This window comes from Ambystoma mexicanum, chromosome 4q (genome assembly GCF_040938575.1).
Source record: "Ambystoma mexicanum isolate Mex_15411 chromosome 4q, UKY_AmexF1_1, whole genome shotgun sequence".
Classification (NCBI taxonomy): domain Eukaryota; kingdom Metazoa; phylum Chordata; class Amphibia; order Caudata; family Ambystomatidae; genus Ambystoma; species Ambystoma mexicanum.
Window position 1 is genome coordinate 907,251,333 of NC_090928.1, and position 16,724 is coordinate 907,268,056.

A 16,724-nucleotide genomic window follows, 5' to 3' on the forward strand; every position below is an offset into this window, starting at 1 on the left:
CCCAACAGGGGCTCTATTTCTATTAGATCCCCTTGGATGGACCCGGTTTTGGACAGCTGATCAGCTAAGTCATTTCCAGTTTTGTCTGGTCCCTCTACTTTGGAATGACCCTTGACCAGATCATCAATATTTTGGATTAACTTCCCATGTTTCAGGGGTTTGTTGTTAGCACATAGCATGCCTCTGGTTTTCCAATTGACCAGGTGCTCCACAAACCTGTTCTGTACATAATCTGAATCTGTGATTATGACCAGTTCGTGGAGTCGATGTTGGACAGCAGTGAGGATTGCTTGATGCACAGCCATCAACTCTGCTACTTGACTACTTCGGGGACCGATTTTGTACCCAGCGGAGGGTTCTGGGGACTCATTCAACCATGCATTCCCTACGCCGGCCACCAGTTCTTCTTCCCCATTGTTGTCAACATGGTAAGAGCATCTATCCACATAGACAGTGGGAATTCCCTCACACTTGTCTTCTTCAAAGACTTTGTGTGGGGAATTAAGGTATGCCTCCATGTTGTCCCTGATTTTTAGACTTTCGTCCTCGAGACAGTTTTCTCTGGCACAATCATGCAAGTCAGCCAGACCTTGCGCGAGGGGACTCTTCTTGTTTTGGCCATATCTGACCTCCACAGGAAAGCTTTGCATTGACAGAATCCAGGAAGTAATTCGGGAATTACTCACATTTTCAGCCTGGATTCTGTCACTTTGGAGGTATTGCAGAGGCTGGTGTGGAGTCTCCACTATGATGTGTTCCCCCTGGATGAACGGGCGGTAATTCTTCAATGCCCACACAGTTGCCAGGAGTGCCTTCTCACAATCGTTGAATTTTTCTTCCACAGAGGATAAAGTTTTGCTCGCATAGGAGATTACTTTATTGACCTTGTCATGCTTTTGGTATAATACTGCTGTCAAGCACGTATTAGAGAACCCTGTCTCCAGTAAGAACTCCTTGTTTCTGACAGGGTAAGCTGGGCAAGGCGCTTGTGAGAGGCTTCTTTTAAGTTGTCTTACTGCCTCGGATTGTTCTGGACCCAATTCCCACTTGACCCCCCTTCAAGAGATGAATCAGGCGTCTGGTGATCTCTGCGTAGCCCTCAATGAACTTTCTGCTGTAATTAGTCAGTCCAAGGAGGCTCCTTAGTTCCCGCAGAGTTGTGGGGTCCTTCAGTTTTTTAAGTGCTTCCACTTTCTTTTCTTGGGGACAGAGACCCTGAGGAGTAATCTCATGCCCCAAGAAATTAACACGGGTTCTACACCACTGTTCTTTCTGAAAGGAAATTTTTGCTCCGGCAGCCCTCAACTGTGTCAGAGCATAACGGATCTCCGCTATGTGTTCTTCCACAGATGAACCTTTGATGAGGACATCATCTACATAAGCCAAGTTACCCCTTGCACCCAGGTCGGGCATGGCCTTTTGTAGGAAAATTTTGAACTCATTGCCGGAGTTGAGGTATCCGAAGGGAGTCCAGGTCCATGTGTACTGCTGGCCCCCAAAGGTAAAAGCCAGTTTGTATTGGTCGTCCCTACTGACAGGCAGGGTCCAGTATCCATTGGTCAGGTCTATTGCAGTGAATACCTGTGACCCCTGAATCTTGGCCAGCCCTTGGTCAATGTAGGGCAGAGGCCATCGGGAAGTATGGACCCGTTTGTTGAGCTCCCTAAGGTCGGCACAGAGTCTCCACTGGCCGTTTGTCTTCAATATTCCCAGCACCGGATTATTGAAGGTGCTGTGTACTGGACGGATTATTCCCCGGGACTCAAGGTTCTTAATTATTTCAGTAAGGGACTCCATGGATGCGAGAGGCAAGCGATATCGCTTCACAAACACCAGAGTCATGCCAGGGTCCGTGGGAATTGTTGTTGTGTGGATGTCGGTGCGACCACAGTCATATGAGTCTACCACAAAGAGATCTTAGAAATCCAAGAAAACTTGTTTCAACTTTTTCTTCTGTTCCAGAGTCACACAGGCATCAGCTAGGTTGACACCCTCTTCCACCATCTGCCTGAAGCCTGGTTAGACTTCTGGTTTTGCTATCTCAGCGGCCTCCTTCAGCTGGCTGGAGAAGTCCCTGGTCAGAGTGCCGATTTGGACCGGAGGCTTCAGGTGGGAAAGGTATCCCTCATGGACCTGGAAAATCACCTCATCCCCTCTGAAGTCACAAGTCACATCTTTCTTACCATAAGGGCAAGAAGTGTACACCAGGAAGTTCCCCCGATGCTGGGTAAAGATCCTGTCTGGTGTTGTATTGTCATCACTGTCACTGTCAAAACAGTCCTTGGGGATTGGTCCTAACAGTTCATTTCCTAAATCAATGGAGAAATGTCGGTCATCAACCGCCATTCCTATAATGGTGCCTGCGGCTACAGTAATACTCTTTCAGTCGCTGTTATCCAACTCTATTGGAATGGTGTCATGTTCTATGTTGACTAATGGTGTTGGGTTTACCCCTAACCCTTGCTGTTGGAGGAAAGCATTTAGATGAATATAAGCATCAGGGTTTTTCAATTTTTGTCCTCTTTTAACTTTCACTTGCAGGGTGAGTCGTCAGGTCCTTTCTGGGATGGTGACTTCCTCCTTAATTTGAATTTCAACTGCATAAGGTAGCAATTGAGTGGACCTAAATGCTTTTTCTGGATCATCAAAACCCATAGGATTATCCGCTAATCGGGACCAAGCTTTGAAGTTTATTAGGTCAAAACTAATGGCAAAGCGATTGAGAATGTCACTGCCTAAGTAAAAGGTGGCAGTGACGTCTCGCACGACCCAACAATTATGCACTATGCTCTTTTTGCCAATGGAGATTTTGAGCATACACCTGCTTGGCAGGAGATGTTTGGAATTGGGTGTTTCCAGATCCATTTCCCATTTGTCTATCAGTTTGAATGTGGGAATGGCTGGATCTTTTGGGAGTTGGCGGAACATGGCTTCGCTGATGAAGCTCTTACCGTTGTTCACACACACTCGAGCGAGAACAGAGTCCTTCCCATCATTTAACTGAACAGGGATGAACAACTGCTCTCCAATTTGCTGAATATCAGCCAGGCTCTGAGCTGATTTCACATCTTCCTGGACTATCGGAGTGGGAATGCCTGATTGTGGATTAGTAAAAAATTTCAGAGTATTTCCTTCCAGTGAGGAATACCACCTTAAACTGGAAGGAAGGTTGATTTTCAGAAATAGAGAGGACCCCCCATCACCAGTCTGTTGTCCTACTGATATTACCGTCACGTCTGGAATCTGGTTGTTCTGGAAGTGAAATTCTACTTGGTCAGATTTTTGTTCAACCATGTGGCACGTGCCGTTTAAACTAACATGGTTGACACTCTGCTTTAATTTTATTGGTCGGCTAGTCTGGGTCCAGAGGACCTTGTTTACACAATCTATTAGGGGTGACAACCTTCTCAGGAGGTCATTCCCTAGTAAACAAGGGGTGCCCTCCGGAGTCACTACTATGACTGGGTGTTTTACCTTGTGTCGCCCAATTTTGATGTCCAAATCCGCAGTCCCCTTGACGGGAATTTCCTTCCCGTCAAAGTTCTGGAGTTGTCCAGGAAGAGAGGTGAGAGGAATACCGTAATTCTCCCCCCTACCTGAATTCAGTTCATCAAAGGCCCTTCTGGACAGAAGGGTAGCTTGAGATCCAGTGTCCACCAGCGCCAAAATTGTACCCTGCCCCTGTACTTGTACCGGGGCATAATATCTTCCCTCCTTCTCCTCAAGGGGGCACAGATAATGCACATTTTTGGACAACTGGTGGGCTAACTTTCTGGTTTTGGACATTGAGAGAGAAGAAATTTGGGCAGAATTCTGTGGAGAGCCTTGGGAATCTGAAAGAAAAAGTTGGCAACTGGAAATGGTTTCGGGTTCCCCTGGTTCCGGTTCTGGGCCGCCCCCCCTTTTTGGAGGCAGTCATCAGGATGGGTTTGACCCATGGGATTTTGGCATTGTTGGTTCTCGGATAGAATGATGGGCGGCGACAGCTCAATCCCCACATCTACCCAGTCTATTGATGCGGTTTTGGGTTCTCCTGGTTGCGGTTCTGGGCCACCCCCCCTTTTTGGAGGCCGTCACCAGGATGGATTTGAACCAGGGGTTTTCGGTCTTGTTGGTTCTCGGATAGAATGATGGGCGGCGACGGCTCAATCCCCACATCTACCCAGTCTGGGTTGGAATCCCTTGGGACCCATTTTTCCTTTGAAGGAGTTCCCCCATCTCTGAAGGAGAAGATCCTTTTCCCAGGATCCTCTGAGGATCCCTCGCCCTCAAATTGGAAGACCTGTACCTCCTCCACAAAATGGGTCTGTTTGGGTCCTTTGTTTCTCCTACCTCCTCTTTGCTCCTTGGGTGGCAGACTTTCAGGGGTAGGAGATTTTGTTTCCGTTTCCTGGTTTTCCAGGGGCTGTTTACAAGTTGGGAAGGAAGCTTCCTCCAAGGCTACACCCCCCTTCCCCTTGTGCCTCCTCCCTGGGAACCAGTGGGTTAGCGGGGTGCTGCCCCAGTCATTGTTCTGGAGCACCAGGCCCAGAGTTTGGGGCATTCTGCCATGGCATGCTCATCTGAGGGTTTTGTTGAGCCCTCAGTACGTGACCCAGATCCCGTGCCATATTTTGGACCTGGCGATCAAGTTGGGAAACCCGCTCAGGCTGATACGGGGTTCTGTTTTCTCCCCTGGGCTGATTCCGGGAAGGGTAGCTATCCCTTCTCTGGTAGTGCCCCGGGTTGGGAAGATTGGGTACCCCTCCACCCTTGGCCGCCCCTCTCCCGGATTAGGTTGTCTGGGCTCATGGAATTGGGGAAAGAAGGATGGATGGTTTTGGGGTTGGAAATTGGGTCGATACCTGGGAAAAAAGTTCTGCCCAGTGTTTGGGGAATTTCTGCCCTCCTGTGGGAAGTTAGGAGGGAAGTTCCCTGGATCAGGTGCTTGGCTGCATCCCCCCCTTGGGCTGGAGGAGTCCACACATAACCCAGGATTGGTCTCTTTCCCTTGTAGCGGGGACTTACATAGTTAGGTGAGCGAGGGACCCCATTTGTGGGATTACCTCCTTGACTCCCTGTCTGTGACTGGCCCGAGGGCCTTCTGGGCTGTGAATTGTTCGGTGCAGGCAGGTTTTTAGGCCCCCCATCTCCAAATCTAAAACTGGGGCAACTTTTCCCTCTGCCACCTTGGCAGCAGCAGGGGTGCTGTTGGTTTTGGGGTTTTTGGGCTGATTCTTATTTTCTAACGGTTTCGGCACCTCATAGATGCGGGTGGCTTGCTCAATGACCCAGTCTAAAGATCTTTTCTCGTGAAAATCTCTCACGAGCTGGGTCATTATGTATTTAGGAGTGCATGGAAAAATGTGTTGATGAATTCTCTGCTATCCGTGCGCACCCTTCTGGTGGTCTGCGCAAAGGCACGCTTCAATTCTTGCACTAATTCTTGTGGGGCCTAATCCTGCCCACATTGCAAATTGTAGGCTGCCTTGCGAGCCTCTTGGGGATTCCAGTGAACAGAAAAATGTTTCAAGATGGCCGCCCTATATGTGGACCGGTTTATAGTCATTTTTTCGAGTGCAAAAATGTCGAAAGTCATTTTTTCGAAAAAATTATGTCGCAAACAAAATGTCGATTTTTTTTTATACGTTTTTTATTCGAAATGGGGGATTCCCCCCAACCTCCCTTTTTTATTTTTTTTTGTTTTACCCATTTTTTTTACTCCCAGAAAACAAAATAAGTATATAATTTAAAAAAACGGAATTCGACATTTTTTTTCGAAAAAATTGTCATTCGACATAGTTTTTTTCAAAAAATGACTGACCACCATGTGGACGATCTTGAATGGTTTTGGTCCTCCAGCCCCGCAAAGAAACTTGAGTATTCTGGGGAGAATGTCCATTTGACATACTGAATGCAGCTATTGCTGTCCTTCAAATGGAAAGTCTCCATCATTTGCTCATAGAGCTCTAAGTGTTCCCAAACAGAATACTTGGGGTTCTTGTGATAAGGCGTGATGACACTCCTTATTGCCTTGATCTGCTTTAAGGGGTCCTTAAGCAAGGCCCTTTTTCCCTTATTGGCCTTTTTGGTTAGGGTAACCCTGGTCCACTCATCCTATGACTCAGAGGCACTGCTCCCAGAGGTTCCCGTCTGATCTTCCAGTTTTTCCCGGTTTCTGCGAGCCTGGGAATGGCTGGAAGAATGTGGGGACCTGGTCTCCTGTGTCCTGGGCCACTCAGAGGAGTCTTCAGATCCCTGCCAGGATTTGATGGGTACCCCCTTACTGACCTACCTCGGCGGAGGTTTCCAGGATGCCCTTAGTGGGCCTACTCTCCTGGGGTTCCCCACTAAATTGCACTGTGCTTAGGTGCCCATACCCGGATGCCCGCCCATCCATTCCTGGGAGGTGCTGGCCTATGAACCCCATACTTTTGGCTGGATAGTAATCTGCCCTCCCTGTGGCCCTGTGCTCATGTGCGCCAGGGGCCATGGGGGTGGCAGAGTCCAAGGACTGGGAGAGATGAAGGCCTCTGGTACTAGGGCTCCTGAGGTTATGCTCAGGTGTTTCCCATTCCCAGCGAACTTCATCTCTGTCAGCCCCTGCTCCCTGTTGCAATGCAAGAGCCTGCACTTTCAGTTCCTCAGTTAAGGCCTTACTAGACTCTATCAGTCTCTCCTACATGGCTACCTGTTGCTGGAGCCTATCATTGTGCTGACAGAGAGCCTCATTTTCTCTCTGCGCTTCCTGGTTGGTCCTGGAATACTGGGCCAGTCTTTGCTGCAGGAGGGTTACCTCCTGAGTCCCATCCCTACTGGCCTGCTCCTTTCTTGCCAGAGCATCTTCCACCCTCCTTGTGTGCTCTAAGAAGTTCTGATGCTCTTTTTGGAGGTCACCCAGCACCTGGAGGGCCAGGTGATTTCCTTCAATTTTTTCTTTTAATTGGCAGACTTCCTGGCCTAAGGTGTCCCTTTCCTGGCGTTCTTCTTCAAACTCTGCCTGGGTATCCAGGTCTTTCAAAATCAGTTTATTGCTCTTTGTCTTCTCCCTATCTAGGTGGCTTTGCAGGGTGACTACCTGCTCTGCGCATGCACTATTGAAGTCCAGTTGTTGCTCCAGCTTTTTCTGGCTCTGCAGTAGGGCGTCCAAACCTTCTTGGTACTCCTTCTGCAAGGCCAGAAATCTGTTATCCTGGTCAGACTTTTCCTGTTGCAGGATATCCATTTCCTCCTTTATTTTTATAATATACTGCCTACTATCATTTTCTGACTCCTGGCTCCTCTGCAGCCTCTGCTCAGAGGAGACCAGGTCAGATTGGGCCTTCTCTAATGCCATCAGTTGCCTATTTGCCAGATCTTGGCCTTCATCACATTTGTCCTGTATGGCTCCCATATGTAAATATAAATATGCCGCTACCCTGGCAATCTTGTTGTGCTCATCCTTGGCCTTAGGGGCCATATATAGTTCACTCAGGGCCACATGTAAGGGACCCTGATCTCTCCATATATCTGACCCTGTTTCTGTGATCTGGGGTGCGATTGCCTGCAACCAGACCGCCTGGTCCTGATGAGCCCACTCACCTCTCACAAATAGCTTATGTAAGAGGTGTTCTGTGGCTATTTTGATATCTACCAAGGTTGTCATTCTGGAACTTGATTTCCTTCCTGACTTACAGAAGTTTGTATTTTATTTTGCAAAACAGACCGTTTCCTTAGAGCGTTCCTTTGATGGGTGTTTTTACAGTGTAACACGGCGTGGTGATCCAACAGAATTTATATATTCTGTCAGTTAGCACACTGTATTAATCTGCACAAGTGATAGATCTAATCCAGAATCCCCGGCTACGAGCCCCCACTCTGTTGAGCGACTTCAATTCAGCAATCCCACTAAGTCAGTGCCTCGTCTGAGACGCCCAAGGGAAGCCCTTATTTATATATTTTTATGACAAGTTATACTCTGGATGATAAACCCTTACATAACGCTCCTCTCTTAGAATCCCCCTGACCCCACTGAGCCAAGAAGTAGGTTTGTTTTGCAAATTAAAAAGGTTTATTTGAAAAATTAAACAATAGATATATATCACACTTTTATAATAATTTAATATTTGATATCACACTTAGACATATGACAGTGAGTGATCAACAATGGATGATGTTATACTAGCACACTGGTTTAATTACTTAGGAGTAGTATAGAGGATAAGGTAGCTGAGAATGCTTCATATGGTACAAGGAAATGCAAGGTGGAAAAGAAGCAACACAGGAATAAACTTGATATGATATCAGCAAAACATAATATAATCACTTTTCCTCTTTTGGCAATTCACCCCCCTCTATGCAATGTAAGGAGGTGGAAGTAACACACACAGTCTTCAGGAATACAATCACAGTACAATACGAATTCAGTTCCCCCCTAGCAAGCTTAGAGAAACAGGGATGATTTTAAACACAGGCAAAGTACTTTAAAGGTGGTATGCAAAGAAGGGAAAAATATGCTAAAAATGATTTTAATTCTCTATAAGAGATTCAGGGTGGGTGATAGCTACTTCAAATTTGTTCAGGATCACTTTAGCAATGCTCTATGAATGATTGTCAGGTTGCAAACTAATTTCAGCAAAGGAAAGCAAGAAGCTGCTATTTTGACACGTGAAGTAATTTGAGCCAAATCGCAAATCGCGGCACTTTTTCTGAGTGTGTTGAGCGCGATTACGGAAAAAGTATATTGAATAGAAAGTTCTGGGTTTGTTGGAAATCCTAGAATCTTAGCTTTAAAATGAAAGTCAAATCACGCTTCTATCACAAACGGTTCAAGAGATACGGACGATTTTGTGAAGGTAGATTCTCAAAATAAAAGTAAAGCTCAGAATGACAGATGACAGTTTTGCAGCTTTGAATCAACAGGAGGGACACGATTTCTATGATGCAGTTCTCAATAGGTTAAAATAGTTTGAATTAGATTATTTTAAACTAAGAGATTGGTTTTGCACAGTTCTGGCTGAGTACTCACACTATATTTTGGACAGGAATGCGACTTCATCACGGATCGGGTCAGGATTGGCTGCGGTTCTCTTGCCACTGGGTACTGGTTCTGCGCACAGCGATCTGGGTCAGCTCTCAGCACTGCACAGCGATCTACTCTCTCTGGATCTCTGGTCTCTCTGGATACAACACTGCTTTCTGGGTCTGCTACCAGTTCTGGCAAAAGTTCTTGGCAAAGAATTCAAACAGCTTGCCCGGCTGTTGAATAGTTTGCAAATGATTTTGAGGCCTGCTGAAAAAGGATTCAGCTTGTGGATTCAGTCCTCTCTGCTACAAGTTCTGGAGTCTGGGTTCAAAGTTCTTGTCTCTGGAGATTGATGGATTTGAAGTCTGGAGTCTCCGTCAGCGTGCTGCGCAGGAATTCAGTTGAAGGTTGGAAAATGAATGTCCCTGCCTGGGTTCCAGTGGCTCTTTTTATGTCTTTTGAAAATGGGTGTGGATGCTAACTTTCTTTGCCCAACCCACTCACGATTTGATAGGTCAAGGATTTCTCTTTGACCTGATTTGAGTGATTTGAGAAGGGAACAGTGAGTCAGAGTGATGAGGTAGGGTTATGGTCAGAGGATCCTCCCCTTGTCAAATTGCACACAAATCTATTTCTGATCCAAATAACCATTTATCTGTGTACCAGTTTTCTAATATTATATGTCCAGTTAACATATTTTCTGTAGCACCAAACCATCTGTTCCCTGTCTTTGTAAGATGTTGTGTCCACTTTTGACAGAATTCTGCCCTTTTCATCCAGATAACGACCTCTAAACTTTTCCAGATTTTACACAAATGTGCACAAGGGATATGGGTTTCAGGTGATAAAGTGTCAGATTTTTAACATGCATACATTTGGAGTAAGAACCTTACTTTCCGCTACTACTCCCCAGAACATACAACAGAGTCCTGACACTTCTTAAAATGTGCACAGAAAAATCACAAGAATGATGATATTATTTATATAATTTTTACAAGTCCGCACTATGAATTATCCATCTTTTTAAAATTATGCTCTGGCCCCAAAGGGGTGTGGTTTTCCAAAGCACGTGGTGGAATTTCTGTTTTGTCCACTTCCCCCAAGCTCAGCTTGCTCACAGAGGCACTTCTCCTCCCACTTCTCCCAAGAGGAAGCTATTTTACGACCCCCCCTATATAACATCTGCCTGAGCCCAAGACAGTGCTTTGTTCAGTTTCCTGCAGTCCCCAGGTGCCACTCCCCTAATTCAATCAGAGAGGTGTCATCTCCTTTTGGCAGGGGCAGCAGAATGCAACCAGGCCTGGGAACACAGCTGCTGATCAAGTTTCCACTCCTGTCAGGGGTAGTTGTCAAGCAGAATTCAATCTCTTTAAGCCAGGCTTCAGCTAAATGTCACTTTAGTTCCCAGTTTTCTACATTCAAACCAAACTTGCAATTTTTACACATGCAGCTAGAACACTGATTCTAAGTTCAAAACTATGACATTTAACATTTGCAAACTATGTGGCACTCAACAGTAGGTCACTCATTTATTTTAAACATTTCGATTTTAGTGGCTTTGAAGTCCAATTTCACTTCAGCTGCTGACATCCTCAGCTCAGCCAGTTTCATTATGAACATTATTTTGGGCTCTTTCTCTTTCCAGATTTTGTATGCACACAAGTCTACCTTCTGCCAAATGTCTACTGGTGTTCATTGAGATTTTTGAATATCTTGCAATGTTTAAAATAGGCATTTTTAGCTTGCATTTCAGAGAAACAATGGTGATTTCAAAGCGCTTTCTGAGCTAACCGGCACTGCTGTTTTTCCTTTGGCACACATTTCACCCAGGGCACTCCTGGCCCATCACGCTCGCACTGGTGGGTGGCAGGTCAGGGGAACATTTTGGTGTGCGCCAAAACTGCGCGGTTTTCCTGGATTCTGGGGCAACGTGGGCTTTTCGGCCATCTTGGATTTTCTAAGCCCACAGCACCAACTGATGCAGCATAATAGTCCAAACGTGGGTCAGGACACCCAACACAGGTCAGTGGATTGGTCTGAGTCCATTCAAAGTAATCACCTACCAGTCCATTTACCCGAATGATCTTCCAAACAACTGAAGCCAAAAGGCTATCGAAACAAAGTATGGGGAATTCTTACAGGCTCAGTGTCTGCGATTCAAAGGTGCTCTTGTGGGTGCACAGAGCTGCTGGTGCCCCTTCAGGCAAGTTCTTTATTTGTGTGGTGAAGACGCGTTCCTCTCACGTCATGCTGATGGCTCTGATACTAGTAAATTGACAAGGGGGGTCCTGGGAGTCCCTCTGCCAGACATTAGTCCTGGTTACGAGGGACTTACCCAGAGTCTTTAGCTCACTATCTTTCACAGAGAAGAAATATCCTAAACATATCAGTCTTTGTCCTGCCCTGGGGCAGTCCAGCACCGAAATGCGAGGCAATTCTCCTCTGAACAAGAGTACCAACAGCATCCCCAGACACGTGTTTCGGTCTGGTTGGACCTCATCAGTAGGGAGGAGCTGTGCCTCTCTAAGAATAGTGAGCAAGGGGTCCACGTCTGGATTCCCCTAGTAACTTAGGGTGAAACCCAAAGTTACTTAAATATGCAAATTCACAAGGGGGGTCCTGGGAGTCCCTCTGCCAGACATTAGTCCTGGTTACGAGGGACTTACCCAGAGTCTTTAGCTCACTATCTTTCACAGAGAAGAAATATCCTAAACATATCAGTCTTTGTCCTGCCCTGGGGCAGTCCAGCACCGAAATGCGAGGCAATTCTCCTCTGAACAAGAGTACCAACAGCATCCCCAGACACGTGTTTCGGTCTGGTTGGACCTCATCAGTAGGGAAGAGCTGTGCCTCTCTAAGAATAGTGAGCAAGGGGTCCACGTCTGGATTCCCCTAGTAATTTAGGGTGAAACCCAAAGTTACTTAAATATGCAAATTGACAAGGCGGGTCCTGGGAGTCCCTCTGCCAGACATTAGTCCTGGTTACGAGGGACTTACCCAGAGTCTTTAGCTCACTATCTTTCACAGAGAAGAAATATCCTAAACATATCAGTCTTTGTCCTGCCCTGGGACAAGGCTGCACAGGGCGGAGCTGGAATGTCTTTTTCACGCAGGCCTGGCCAGGCACACACCTGTCATAAATCAAAATGATGAAATGGGCCATTAGCACGCCCCTTGGATGCTGCAGTGCTCTGCTCTCTGGGCCTCAGGCAGACAGGCCTGAAAATCCATAGTGCTGTCAGGAAAGTCGGTAGGCGGTAGGACTGCTTAAAAAGCAGTATCCTATCGCCTAAATCGGTAGGGTTGGCAAGTATGCTACAGAGGCTCACCTCTGTGTATTGTGGATTCTCCTCCCTCTGTAGGGGTTGCTCCTGGCGTAGGAGTACTCGTCTCATTCACAGTGCTGACTGGGTTTAAATATGTCATCACATTTGAACAAGGTGTGTCTTTCTTCCTTGACAGCACTGTTCAGATGTAATCCAGAAATACCTGAAGCCAACAGAACGGGAGGAGAATTATTGGTATTTGTTGTTAAAATCTGGGAACAAATCGTTTTCTCAAGTCCCATGTATGCAGATAATCTTGTCCGATGAGGGGGGTCCTCATTGGACTGAGAGCCCTTGTCCCCGAGAGGGGAGTCACTCTGAGTGAGGCCCACTTGCTCAGATCCCTAGGAGGGTCTTACAGAGCAGACTCATCTCTCTAGCCCAACAGGGGGTGGCTACCCGCTGGAGAGAAGGGATGAATTTCACAGATTTGTCACACTGCCTATTCCAGTCAAAGACTAGAAGAGTATGAATAGATTGCATACAACACATGGATTTCTCCAGCTCGGCATCATACAGTGTTCAGTCTGTAGGAATTTGGACACAAATGTTCTTTCCTGACACTTGGAACAGCACAGAGCTATGAACCAGTTTGGGGTGCAGCACAAAGGGGAAGCAGGGTCATTTGTGATTTTCACTCATATCAAAAGGGACTTGTGAAATGGTTCATCCAGCTTTGAGCACCTTTTGAATATGCCACACAGACTGTCAGTAAAAATAACACTATAACCAGTGATGTGATTCCATCGTGCATGTATGTTCTCAAAGGGAACATTGTCCTTGTGGGGCATGAAATTAGGTAAGAGGAGGATTTTGAGGTTTGAGGTCTTTCCAACAGCATACACCAGCACTTGGAATCTATTATCAGGTTCAACACTAACATACGTGTCTCAGAGGAGTTTATCTTTTCGATGATTTTTAACATTTAATATTTATCATCTTTGTTTTTGTATTTATTTCATTTTGAGGGCTTTACAATTAGTGAGTACTGCATTGGACTTGGAGTTTTATACAGATGCACTTTTTAGTGTTTTGAGGAACTGGAGGATGATTGGGGCATTTCAAGCCTATGTCGGGATTGAGTTCCAGATAGTTGAGGCATAGCAGGAGAAGGACTGATTGCAAGTCTTCCCCTTACATGCTAGCTTAGAAGCCAACTTTGATAATTTTGCTATGTGAGGTGTGAAAGCCACCAGGTATAGTGGTGTTCTGTTTGAGACTGCATTGTTTGCAAGGAGGGAGAGGAGTGTTGGGTGGTCATCTGTGTCGAAGGCAGCTTAAAGGTTTAAGAGGACTAGGAGGCATGAGTCACTTTTGTCGCTGATAAGTAGTGCATTGTCCACCAAAAGGATGGTTGCAGTCTCAGTGCTGCATTTGGGGAAGAGTCAGGACTGGTAATAATGGAGAAGGCCAAGCTTGTGTATTTTGGCAAGGCTTTCAACTACTCTCACAATACGTTCCTGATGAACATGAGGCTTTGGATGCTCTGCAGTTGACTAAGTCCTCTGGGTCTAGTGAGGGTTTCTGAGAAGGGTTCATAAGAGACCTACCTTCAAAGTGTCTGGGAATGCACCTTTGCTGACAGTGGAATTCACAATACCAAGGAGTCTGTGGAGTGATGGATCAGTGACCTGGTAGTGAGGGAGGTCTGGAGGAAGTCATTCCTGTAAGCGGTTATTTTGAGGCAAACCAGTGTGTCTGAGAGATTCTTAGGAGAGAAGAGAGTGAAGTCCCTACAGGAGGGCACACTGGGGGGTGGATAGCGGGCCTCTGTATAGTCTTGAGACATCAATGAGACATCTGCTCTTATGAATTTTGTTAATGAAGAAGGTGTTGATTCCGTCACATTTCTCTTGTGAAGCTGGGTCACCTGGGACAGGTGTGGGCTTGGAGCAGTGTTTCACTACTTTGAAAAAGGCTTTGCTCCTATTAGAGGCTTCCTAAATGATGGAGGTGCAGTAAGCCGATTTAGCCTTGGACATAATGTAGAAATCATGTGTCTGTTTTGGAGGCACAGCAATTTGAGGGGTTAGATATCCTCGATGCTGTGGTTCTTGTGCCACTGCCTTTCAAGGGATCTAATTGAGCATTTTGTTTCTGCAAGTTCAGGTGTGTACCAGGCTAGGGACTGTTTGACTTTGGTGCAACTAGACATGTGTGGGAGAGGGTATGATCTATTTGTGGTTTATGGAGTCATGGAGGCAGGCACTTTGAAATCTCAGAGGAGGCTGTTATTAGAATAGGAGACTGTTTCCAAGAAGAGAAAGTTAGAAGGATCGTCAGTGAAGTTACTACTCCCTTAAGTTAGCCTTTAAATAAGGTGGAAAGTAACTGAGTTGTTGCTTTCAATGGTAACCAGCATGAAGGGACTTGTATGGATGGGTCAGCATTACTGTGCATAACTTGTCTGCTTGTTGTGCCTCGTTCAGAGCTTGATGTGGAAAAAATACTAGCTACGAACCCCGGGCTGAATATTGGCACATAGGAGGGAGATGATTCCCTTGCAGGTTTTTAGGAAAGGAACTGGAGAAATGCCCTCTTCTTCCACCTCCACACAGACCAGTCTCTGTGACATCACTCTTGCCGCCACCACTGCCACCATTCCTTCAGGAGACTGGAGGTCACTAGCTATGCAAATGTCTCCCTTTATTACCAGTGAGCACAGAGACACACGCTCAAGCCTGCGCTCTTCTAAAGGAGCTTCATAAGTTTAGTTAAAAGCCCAGAACCACAAAAGGAGCAAAAAGAGCCAATGTCCATATCAAGATGGAAAGGACATGAAACATTGGTGCAATATCTCAGAGATAATGCACAGTTGCCTATAGATGACAAGCCTCTGCTTTATTGGCACAGAAAAATGTAGCAGCGACCAACACGTCTGTCTGCCATATATATATATGGATGCTAAAAATCAACCATATGCCCACATATATACTTATACAGATAATGAGACTTTGGATCAAGCACATGTGATGGACTTTTAACATGTTCCTGTGACTACTAACTCAACAGACGATGATGCAGAAGATGGCTCCATCATCATCATTTTTATTATTATTATTATTAAATTAGTATTTAGCGCCAACAGCCCATGGGCCTCAGGGCTTCCCCACAGAAGGGACGCCAGAGAAACATCATCCACGGGTGCTGCAACAGTCTGCACTGGAGAGACCGCGTTACGACAAACACAGTAAGAATTGATGAAAACCTATATTAAACCCAGATCTGTGAGTTAATAATTCCTTAATCTTTAGGAAATGGTAGATGTGTCCACTGAAATACTTTAAGAATGACCCTCTCAGAACGACCTCAGACATTACAAGCAAACAACAAGAGAAGACTGAAAAGGAGTTTGAGTGAATTTCATCCTTTGCCTGGACATTTTCCAAGACTTTTATGTGTTTGTCTTAGAACAACTATCTGCTGCATATTAGTCTCTGTTTTTTGTGTAATGTATTTTATGAATGCACACTGCACATTACCCCAAAGAATATTTAAGATTTCACTTAATACACCCAATCATATTGTTGGGAAATTGAACAGTAGCGAACCACACTAATAAAATGTTAGCCTTCAAATGCTATTGAAGAAGAGATCAACATAATCTACTACTACTGCCTACTAGTCCATGTGACTTAGGCCCTACATCACCGACACATTCTGCTACCATCCCCCTGAACAGTGTGACACTGATATGTTGGCTCCAGTGAGCTAAACAACAAAACATAACATAGAAAATGTCACAAAGGCGAGCAAACACATTTTTATTACAAAAGAAAAAAATAAACTTTGTTAGCCCACCGAAACACAAAAGAAAAAGCAAAAGGACAAAAAAGAGTGGCCCACTACCCTAATGACCTTACAAAATAAATAAGTAAAGTAAATATACAAGAAAAGGAACAATGAAGTCCAGCTGGACTTGCACTTGTTGGAACTTCCGGTGTATGTTCTTCCGCAGTGCCTGAAGGGTGTGGTGGCAGGTCCTGATAGGTGGTGGTGCCAGATGGGCTACTCTTTCTTGTTCTCAGGGGTCACTGAAGGTTGCTATCTCTTCTTGGGGTACACTTCCTACACTAGGTCAAACTTCCTCTGCTGCAAAGCCTCACTTGTGACTCTGCAAGATCCCTGCAGCAGCTCCTTCTGCGAAAGGAGATAGTTATGGTTCATAGTCATAATGTCGACAACAAAAATGTCGAGTCAAAATGTCGAAAAAAAAATGTCGAAAAAAAAAATGTCGACTTTTTTTTTCAATGCATTTTTTTTTTAAATGGGGGGGTTCCCCCCAACCCCCCTTTTTAAATTTTTTTTAAAATTTTTCCCTTTTTTTTAACTCCCGAACCCCTAAAATAAATATATAATTAAAAAAAACGAAAGTCGACATTTTTTTTTTCGACATTTTTTTGTCGACATTTTTG